The 11207-nt window shown below is 36.8% G+C and overlaps 1 protein-coding gene across 4 annotated transcripts in view; it reads left to right on the plus strand.

Moving 5' to 3' along the window:
* Positions 1-11207, plus strand: part of LOC311305811 (cadherin-18) — a 164369-nt gene that overhangs the window by 147468 nt on the left and 5694 nt on the right. The window lies entirely within an intron of this gene.

Here is an 11207-nt window from a genome sequence, read left to right on the forward strand (position 1 = left end):
TCCAAGAATTATCAGCTCTTGCCACGGGTGGTCGATGTCGACCTGCGCTGCTCTTATTGTGTCTGTAGAGAGACTGTAAAGTGAAGCCCCCTTGTCTACAAAGATCCAAAGTGCTTCAAATTTAGCAATAATACCAATTTTTCATCTTTAGAGTGCTGCAAAAGAGCAGATGGGTCTTTATGAAGGCACTTAGATACTCCGTATGTATGTAAATGGATGTTTAGTGGTGAAAAGTAAACACATTTTAACATACTGACTGACTTTTTTCCACCTTTGACTTTTTAAGATGTTCGATGGAATTACCCGAGTGCTGCAAAATAAATATAATTTGCTTCCATCTCTATTTCTGGATTTATCGGTGCAAATGTATTTGGTACGCAGTAAAAGGGAAGCTAAATGGACTAAATTATAGTCAGTTCACGTTTTGCTTTATGAACACAGTCTCTGTGTGAATAACGATGTAAGATGGAGGGCCCCAGAGTGCAAAGATGGGCCCTCGCACGGATATTCAGTTTGATTATGTTCTCTTGTCAATTACGCTTTGTAGTGGAGCTGGTAATTAGAAAGGTATTATTCATGAGTGAGCTTACAAATGGCATGGTCAAAAACATGCTGAAGGCACGCAAACATGAAATCTTAGCTTCGATTGCATGCTAATCAGTTCAGCCCTTGCACACATATACACTCAAACACCATCTTAAAGGAACAGTTCACCCAAATATATATATTTGCATAATATATAATTTTTTTATTGTTTGCAAAGTATATATATATATATATATATATATCATTTTTGGGTGAACTATTCCTTATATCTCTAACAAAAATCCCAGATATAATTTTTTTACACTTTTTCCCCTTTTTTTTTTTCTCCACACCTCATTATTTCTCACTGCAAGTACACCCATCCGCTTCCTATAAATTGTTAGTTGTTTCTCTGTTTCTCTCACTCTCTTGTCTATCCTTCCTGTTTCCCATCTGTCTCTGAAAGATCTCTGAAAGCCTATTTCCATCGGCTTAATACACCGTATCTTCGGGCCTTTATAGAGACGTGCTTCTCTATAGTGTTTAACACTACCTTGTTTTAATATGCAGCCAGTGTTTGAGAAGGCTGTTCTTTTATTTGGTGTCAGTCCGTTGGTGGGCGACTGGACAGGAAACCAGATAGACTGTAAACCAAAAAGTAACAGGAGAAATTAGTCATTTACCAGTAATTATGATCATTATTATGATGGTGAACATAAGGCCATTTCCTAACTGGATGATGGGAATGCAATTAGGGATGCACCGAATATTCGGCCACCGAAAATTTTCGGCCGAAAATGGCCCAAAAGTGCATTTTCGGTTTTCGGCCGAAATACTTTTATCACCGAAACAATACGGCCGAAATGTTGTGATGACGCAAACAGCAGATACCGCGACCTGCACGTGCTTGTCTGAAGCAACATATCTGCGGTGTGGACGTATTTCAATATATCTGAGACTGAGAGTGACCCACGGACAGCGATTTTCAAAACACAGACATCCCAAGTCTTCCGGAAGTTCCGGGAGTCTCCCGCGTATTGATAGCGGCTCCCTGATTGCCCGCAAATTAGTTTAAATCTCCCGGAATCGCGAGCGAGCATGAGCGCGCATACGTAGGGCGCGCGGCAAAGAGAGGGAGCGAGAGACCTTGTGTGTGTGTGCAGAGCAGCCGTCATTTCTCAGAGGTGTGTGTGTGTTTACCTTAGCTGTTTATGATTTTTGCAACTCACGTCCATGAGCATATAGGTGCAGATATTATTATGGGCTATGGCAGTATTGACCTAAATGCAGTTTGTTTTTATGAGAGAACATTTCATTTTTAAACCTTTCTGCAGGCCAGTAGGCTTTTACATTATTATTTAATGTACACATGAGTGGGGTCTAGTTAAACATTTAATTTTATACTTTGCAATGTGCTAAATAAATATTTGCATAAAATTTTAATTGATTTATTCTTTGAAACTTTAATATTAATTTATGCAATTGCAATGCCTTGATTTTAGTAAAGTTATAGTCAAGTTATAGTTATAAAGTCATAGCCATAAATGCAATCGTACTAATAATTGGCATAATTTCTTTCGGTGTTTCGGTTTTCGGTTTTCGGCCTTGGTTTCCTCTTTTTCGGTTTTCGGTTTCGGCCAAGAATTTTCATTTCGGTGCATCCCTAAATGCAATACAGTCTGAAGATAACATATTGAGTTATGAGTGACCATGATAAAAGAAGAAGACTAGTTGTGGTCCGTGGACACGTATGATAGCTTTCTGTGAGAAATAGACAGAAATTTAAGCAATTATTATTTTATTATCTCAACATCTCGTTGCTCTTGGTGCTTTCGTAAGAGCTCATGAGAGATGTAGCATTGTGTGAATAGATCATGAATAAATTATTATTTTGAGTTGAATCGTTTCAGTGAATCAGTAGATTAATTTCACAAAACCGTTCTAAATATTTAGTAATTTGGTAATGTAGATTAGTCATTTCACACATATATACTGTCACAAATCACAATAGGGAAGAAAATACAATTAAAACTTTCGTTTCATGCTTACTTCATGCGGTTTAATGCCAATTATCTATGAATAACAAAATGAAATTGGTTCAGTGTAGTTACTTTCTGTTAGTTGTTTGTTTGATGTGCATCAGACTATCTAAAATGAAAAACGTGACTTTAGTTCAACTACAGTAGATTGAGTGACTGTTACAGTTTTAAAGTATCTTAATCTTTGTGTATAATGATCGTGTTTTTTAGTAGTATGGAAATGAAGTCCAGTGATCTGGATTACATCATAAGTAAAACTTGAAGAAAAGAACTCTCTCTTATTCACACACATATTGTTTGCCTTAGCTAGATGGCCCTCAGGCAAATGGTGTGTGTGTGTGTGTGTATATATACTCTATATATATATATATATATATATATATGTGTGTGTGTGTATGTGTATGTGTATGTGTATGTGTATGTGTATGTGTGTGTGTGTGTGTGTGTGTGTGTGTGTGTGTGTGTGTGTGAATAAAGAATCAACCTTATTTATAAAGAATATATTTATTTGTTCATAACAGACACTGAATTTGAGCAAGGAACATGGCCTAACTTCCAAATTACTTATAATTAGTCTTCCCTTGATCCTTTGGCTGGTGCCAAATCATCACGATGACATTTTCTTTTCCCTTTTTTTTTTTACAGGCAATTAAACCAGCGCTCAGATCTCTAAACGACCCAGTTACTTTAATAGATCAATTGATTTCTGAAGGCATCTTTTTGCACGTTTTCATACAGAAAGACCTTTCTAGTACAGCCCTTCATCAGAGGAGTCGAAAGCTGCTGTCAGGCTGATGATATTTGGGAATTTTAATTAGTCGGAGTGTCACTCAGATTGAAGTGTTGTTATGCGACAGAACATGGCTGTTTTCCCAGTGAAAGCTGTTTTTTTTTTTTATTGCTTCAAAATGATAATTTTGTCTGTTTTTTTCTTTTCCTTTAGTTGTTTAAGGGGAACGATAAATCAGTGGAGTTTCTGAGGTTAGGGAATGCCTCAGTGTTGCTTAGATATTTTTTTATTCTATTTAATTCTTTATATTAGGTCTTTGATAACTTATTAACCAGACTATGCTGTGGTTTTGATGTTTTTTTGAGATCAGAGAGACCAAACATGAACTATAACAAACACTTGGCACTCCAACCATTCACACTTTATAGGGCTCGATTGAAGGGTTCTTGTAAAAAAGGCAATGACTCTACTGCAGAAATAGTTTTAACCAGTAGCCACATAGTTATCAGTGTTATTTAAGTATTATGTATATACAATTTTAATTTTAGTTTACATTTTAGTCATTTTGTTGTGTACTTTTGTAATATTTATTGTAATTCTAAAACTAACTTTTTGCCACTCTTGCCATGAAACATATGTTAATCCTTATTAAAGTTACAAAAGTTATTCAGTCTAGAGTAGTGAGTGATTTTTCTTTTTCTTTTTAATGTTAATCAAACAACAAAACACAGAGCAAAAATACCTTATAACAATATACTTGAAAAAGAGGCAATGATATTCACATCTGACTTATTATGCCCACTTTTTGTTGTTGTCATTGTTGTTGAATACTGTTGAATATTTTGTCCAAATGCCATTTCAAGTTGACTTTAAATTACTGCTCTTCAATGCACATTACTTTACGGTTGCTAAGGTGTTCTGTTGGGTTGCTAGATTTTTCGATGTGGTTCTAGTCCTACAGTGTATGTCGATGGGATTTTTCCTGTGCCTGCCAGGGAAAATGTTTAGTGAAGTCTGTTGACTTAGAAAAATAAATCTCCAACAAGGTGTTTGAGGTTTTATTCATATACAAATGAGTCAGGATGAATTATGCACCGGAGTTTAATTTTTTTTTTTTTTTTTCAGATCCATAACCTTGTGTATCAGCCATACAAACAGTTGTACTTTCCATAACAGGCACAACATAAACTGTCCTGAATAAATGATTTGCTGCAAGTGCACAAACTGTGTTGCATACAGACTGCTTCTGACAAGGATAAATGATTCAAGAAGATGGACTTAAAACAAGCGTGTAAATATTGAGCCGAGAAACAGCATGCACACCAAGTGCCTGGCAAACAGTTGTGTAGTAAGCAGTTTGTTTCATCAACTCACCTGTTCAGAAGCAGCCCAGTGAAACAGTAGAAATGACAGAATTCTTATCAAATAAAATCAAAATGGCCCTTTTTTCTGCTGAAGTGAGCAAACATGTGGACGCGGTGACCTCCTGCTCACCACAGGGTGGCTATTTGCCCCACTTTAGCTTAAAAATGAACGAAAAGACCAGTTTAGTGCGATATACTGTGACGGCCTAGTTGGGAGCTGGAATGTTAGTTTTTATTGTTTGCGCTGAGTAATGAAATGATAAGAATGTTGGATTGCTTGTTCTTTATATTCATCCTGTAAAAGCATAAGTATTTCAAACACATCCGCTTAATCTGCAGCAAATAACTCAAACTTGATATTTGTCTTTGCTTGTGTAGATTGTGAGGGAGAGCTGAATGACGCTTGACGTCTTAAATGAGCCTTTTGACGGAACTGAGTGAAGCAGCAAATCCAATAAGAAATATAGCTGCAAGCAGCAATTATCGGGGCCAAGCGCAAGCAGATGACAGGATATGCCAACATGGCTGAAGGTGTCAGACCAACTGCAACAATCAGCAATTAAAGACATTTAGAGAGGATTTTTGGCGAAATGGCTGAAAAATCATATAAAAAGTAATTCAGAATATGATTTAATGGATTATCACTTTCGACCAATAGGTGGAGCAATTACAAAACTGATGTGATGTGGTCAGAGTGAAGTGACAATGACACATACAAAGTTTGGTGTCAATATTTCAAGGGATTGCAGAGATAAAGCCTGAATAGTGCTTTTGGCATCATGCCTCAACTTTGCTGCTGCGCTATACGAAAACGGTTTCGTCTATCGACACGAAATCCATAACTTTTAGTCGGCACAGTCTGGAGATGATACGATTCGATTTTGGTGAAAATCGGACAAACAGTCTAGGAGGAGTTCGAAAAAGTAAGTTTTGAATGAAAATCAAGATGGCGGACAGGAAGTTTGGCCAAATAAGGAAAACTTGGTATCTATGTTCTCGGCTTGACCCAGGGAATCTATTAAGACCAGTGGCATTTCAATAGCCAGATTTATTCAAAAGTTATTAGCCTTTTTGGAAATTTTGTTATAACTTTTGACCACTAGGTGGCGCTGTCTCGAAATATTTTGGGTACCTTTAGGGGATGGAGCTGATGGCACATTCTGAGTTTCGTAATATTACACCAATGCATTTGTTTAGTATAGCATTTTATTTCACAAAACTGTATTGAAGTCAATGGGAATTTCATGTTTTGTTCTGTTATAGCGCCACCAAGAGGCTCAGTCACACCATTTTTTTAATGTGTCCTCAGAGTGAGCCCATGCATATTTGTGTCAATTTTGGTGAAAATATCTCAATTCGCTTCGGAGTTATAGACATTTATATGAAAAAACACGTAAAAATTGACTGACACATGACTTTGATTGGATTTTACTACCCCTAAACATCAATATTTTCGCATTTGGGCATAGTCGTATAGCTATCGACCTATGTTTCCAAACTTCTGAAGGTGGTTTCGTCTCGATCGGACAAGCGGTTTCAAAGATATAGCCAAATGTTTTTTAAGCGCTAAATCACAACGCTACACAAACCATAAGGCGAAACCTAACATGTTTGGTATCGTTGGACTCGGTAACGATTCAGGACTCTAATGAGATGAGTCTCGTGAAAATAAGTCGACCACACCCAAAGTTATAAGCATTTGGGGAAAAAAATTCACCACTAGGTGGCGCTGTTTCGAAACTTCTCAGGTTCCTTCAGGACATCGTGATGATGACCAATACCAAGTTTCGTAACAATTCGTTCATGCGTTCATAAAATACAGCATTTTAGCACAAAATTCAAAATGGCTGACAGTCAAAATGGCCGATATGGTCAAATTGGATATCAGTCGAATCGACATGTTGCCCTGAATCTAACGAGACCAATTTTATGATTTTTGGACAAACTGTTCAAAAGCTATAAGCAAAAATAGCCATTTTCCATATCTCCGGACCAGTAGGTGGCGCTGCGCCGAAACACAGCATGTAGCCTCAGGTCATGCCTGTGATGACATGTACCAAGTTTGGTCTGAATACAATAAACCGTTGCGGAGATAGAGCCCTACGACTGTTTTTGCAGGCGCTACGTAAAATTAGTTCGAGCGTTTTTCGAAAACGGTTTAACGAATCAATTTGAATTCCATAACTTTTGGTCAGCACTGCCTGTAGATGATCTGGTTCAATTTTCGTGCAAATCGGACAAACCATCTAGGACGAGTTCGAAAAAGTAGCTTTTTCAGCACATTCAAAATGGCGGCCATATTGTTATGACGAAAATGACGTCATAGGGTGCAATCGAATTGGCATGAGCTCAGAAATAAGAGAAAAAAAGAATTTTGTTGATTGGACTTACGGTTCAAAAGTTATTAGCAAAATAAAAGTGAAATTTTGGACAGGTGGTGGCGCTAGAGGGAATGACTTAGACACACCAAAATTGGTGTATTTAATGTTGGGACTGTCCTCTATCAGAATGTCAAACCATTACAACTTTCCCGCAATCGGTTCTATGGGCTGCCATAGACTCCCAGTCGGAAGAAACGGAAGAATAATAATAATAATAGGAACGGGAACAGATACAATAGGTGCCTACGCACCTTCGGTGCTTGGCCCCTAATTAATTGGCTGTGGAGTGCTAGCTACCAATCACTGAGCATCTCATTAGCATACGCACATTATTTGGCCAATGGAAATGAATTCCTTTAAAAGAAATGGAAACATTGTGTGTGATAATACCCATTTTCCCTCATATCAGTTGTAGGGCGGTTGTTTTCAGGACTGAAATGTTGACAGATGTGAAGGTGGTGGTGTCGCTCTGTTTTTATGTCCTGAACATACAGCTTATTCTCTCACATGTCAGTTTGAGCAGTGTTGCGGTGCAATTAGAGACAGCGTGCTGTCAGCCACCAGCAGGACCACACGTCAACGTAAACCAAGACACAAATGTTTCCTTCTCTACAAAGCTGCAACTTCTTTCCATTTATTTATTATAAGCATCATTAGGGAAACGATTTATCGATTGTAAGTTTTCATAGTTAGAAGTTTATTTGTTGTTTTGGGAATTCACGAGTGTGCAATGTGAAATTAAACTTGTCCATTAAGGGCCAATATTCACTGCCTGCATTTGATTTTCTTGCATTTATTTATGAAGGCATATCATTTCTAACCATATAAAACCATTTGCCATCAACTTTTGGTTTAAATACTTGATTGAATGAATTCAATAAAATTGGAATCAGATGCATCATAACCTTTCAAATCAAATCAAATAATACATGATGTAAGATGTGGAACTAGATGTGGAACTCTGATGTTCAGATCAAAGGAACTTTATTTACTCCTTTATCATTATTGAATTATTTCTATTTTTTGTTTCTCTTTTCTCATATTTTTTTCATTTTCTCTCTCAAGGGTTATTCCCTGTTCAAAGTTTTGAAATAAATTAACAGAGATAAATATATATATATATATATATATATATATATATATATATATATATATATATATATATATATATATATTATATATTTATTCCTGAATTTGAGGATGAACAAAAACCTGCTGATACTGATTTTGGAACTGAAAATGGACTACAAAGTGAAAAAGAGTGCAGTGCTGTTTGCATTTACAATGTGTTTGGCGGAAAAAGTGACTTCATATATACTTGAAGTCACACTACCATTCAAAAGTTTGGGATGAGTAAGATTGTCAGCATCATTACTGCAGTCTTCAGTGTCACATGATCCTTCAGAAATCATTCTAATATGCTGATTTACTGCTCAAGAATTTTTTTTTATTGAAAACAGTCCTGCTTAATATTTTTGTTGAAACATTTTTTGATATTGATATATTTGATATATTAATATTACTTATAATATTATTATTGCACTTATAATGGTTTTTGTTACCAAAATATGAATACAGAGCCTCTTTGGACATTCTTGTATTTCTGACCCTTGTGAGCAAGATGTCATGTGTCATGTATTGTCTGCCATGAACAAGATGTTTACTTCAGATTCATTAGGGAGTAGATTTCAGCCTTCAGATGCCTCTCTCTCTCTCTCTCTCTCTCTCTCTCTCTCTCTCTCTCTCTCTCTCTCTCTCCCTTTTTTTTATAGATATCATGTACCTGTGTTAAAGACAGCACATTGTTTAGAAAAGTGTGTTCTCTGTAGTGTGTCTCTGTGATTGTTTATGGGACACAGTTGGGTGCCAGCAGCGAGAGCTTTTGGTGTATCTGCAGGTATTTAATGTTGTGCTGGCAGGGAATGTTAAGACAGATAGCAGCTTCTGACGTTCCCATATGTGTGCAGGCGTAAATGCACAAATCCGTGTTAAACTCCATATGTGCGTGCAGCGTGCACATGAAGCAGTAGAAGTAGTTGTCAAGTAATGTGATCATGTCTTATCGATGATTATGAGTGGGGAAAAGCAGTACGATAACACTATAATACATTTATTTACTAATATTAAAGTCGCCATGAAACGAAAGTTGTGATCGTCTTTGCTTTCCTATTGTGACATGCCTTCTCGAGCAAGAAAAACGAAGGGCGGGACTTGATTTTTTGTCACTGGATAATTGTGGTTTGCGATTGCTGTGATCTTATATGTAACAAGATGTCCCATGCAAGCTTTGTTCATTTTTGATTTGCCACAAAAACAGTTTCAAACGAGCCACAGCAGAATGAACCGTTGAGCATCTCCGGGCAACACTGAATGAATCAATGCTGTTGAACGAATCTGTTGGATGAATGATTCAGTGGTTCATTCGAAAGACAGTCACTTGTTTCATTCCTGAATGATATATTGACTGCGTCCGGAAACTTTGTCATCTGACTTGTTGCCTCACTCCCTTATCAGGCAATGAAGGTATAGCTCTCGAGACTGATTTCAGACAGACTTCTGATGCAACGAAACGGTTTAATGATCTACAGCAAAACTAAGCAAATATTTAATTACTTCCATAGTCATTTCTCACTAGAAATGACATGAGAAGTGGAAAACTTTGGTCAAAAACATACATTTACTTTGGATATCAAAGGCAGTGAAGGATACATATGCTGCCTTCAAAAATCAATCAGATGAAGGTATCTCAGGAGACAGGAAGTGAAGCTAGCATTGGATTGGGACGTGCCTTGATTACTTCCATCAAGACAGCATTTTAAAGCTTTCGGACGCAGCCAGTGTGTTTTTTACACGTTTGAATGAATGATTCAGTGACTCACCCAATACACTTTTCGTCACCTATGATGCGTCGATGTAATCACTGACAAAATGTAATCAGCTCTATAGTTTACAAAATTATACTATTATAAGTCCCATTACACGTATTATTGCATAATAATTAATTTGATTTCATTTTAAAAGGTGAAAATGTATTGAATCATTCTGGATTTCTTTTAACAATAGATCTTCCATGCCTTCCATCTTTTTCTCTCTCTCTCCTCGCTCACTCACTCTTTGACTCATATGCTGCTCAATTGTATTTGATTTCCCCTTATCCTTGTCCGTCCAGCATCCCTCACTCAAAATGCTTGGAAACGTAAAGATTGCTGGAGGATGTGAAGTTCAGAGAGAGCGAGATAGAGGCTCATTAGGTTGATTCTCGGGTTAAGAGCTTTACTCGCTGTGCTGTAGACGGCCAGTATTAGACAGACCTCACGTATTCTGGGCTCAGGGAATGCGAGTTCTCCCATTAAAAGCCCATCTGTGGGAATGGGGCTCCTAAATGCTCTGAAATGGCACACACTGAGGCAGAGAGCCTCAACGAGAGTGGCCTGTGCTCAAACCAGACTAATTTAATATAATGATCTCTTATCTGCCCTCTTTCTCCCTCTCTGTTATTCCTCTTATTCTCTCTGTGTCTGTGTGTTTATTCTCGTCTGTTATCACTCTTCCTCATTACTTCTGCTTTTCACCCTTGGATTTTCCTGGTTTTCTTCTTTTCATTCATTTTCATTTCTTCATTTCAATTCAATTGCTCATTGTTCTGTTAACATTTATTAGCCTTTTGTGTTTCTTCAACTGTGGGCACTGTGGGCACTCACATTTTTTAATTATTTTTATTTTATTTAATGTCCAATAGAGAGTATGTATATGAAATCCCTCATTTTGTCTGAACCCTATTTTTCTTAATCAACAAATGTAATTTCTACATGTAGTTTAGTAGTAAGTGACGTTGGTAGAAAGGGCATTTAAAACTAATGCCTAAACTTATTTACTAGCATTTTATGTATCCAAATACAAAAATATGATTTTATTTTATTTTTTTCTACAATTTGACACAATTGCTGTACAGCTTATTGAGAAATGACGCACAATAATATATTCAGACTTTAAATGTTTGTTTTTTTTGTTTTTTTTTTCAAATATTTCACCTCAAGCTCTTCTCTTTGGCTACCAATTATACTTTTGAAAACTTTTTTAAGTGACAGTGGTTTTGGTCATGGTGGTAATTGCAGCAAAACTGAGAGACAGACATCATTTGTGTAAAAATTAGTGCTGTCAAATCGAT

Source organism: Rutilus rutilus (assembly GCF_951802725.1).
Source record: "Rutilus rutilus genome assembly, chromosome: 16".
Taxonomy (NCBI): domain Eukaryota; kingdom Metazoa; phylum Chordata; class Actinopteri; order Cypriniformes; family Leuciscidae; genus Rutilus; species Rutilus rutilus.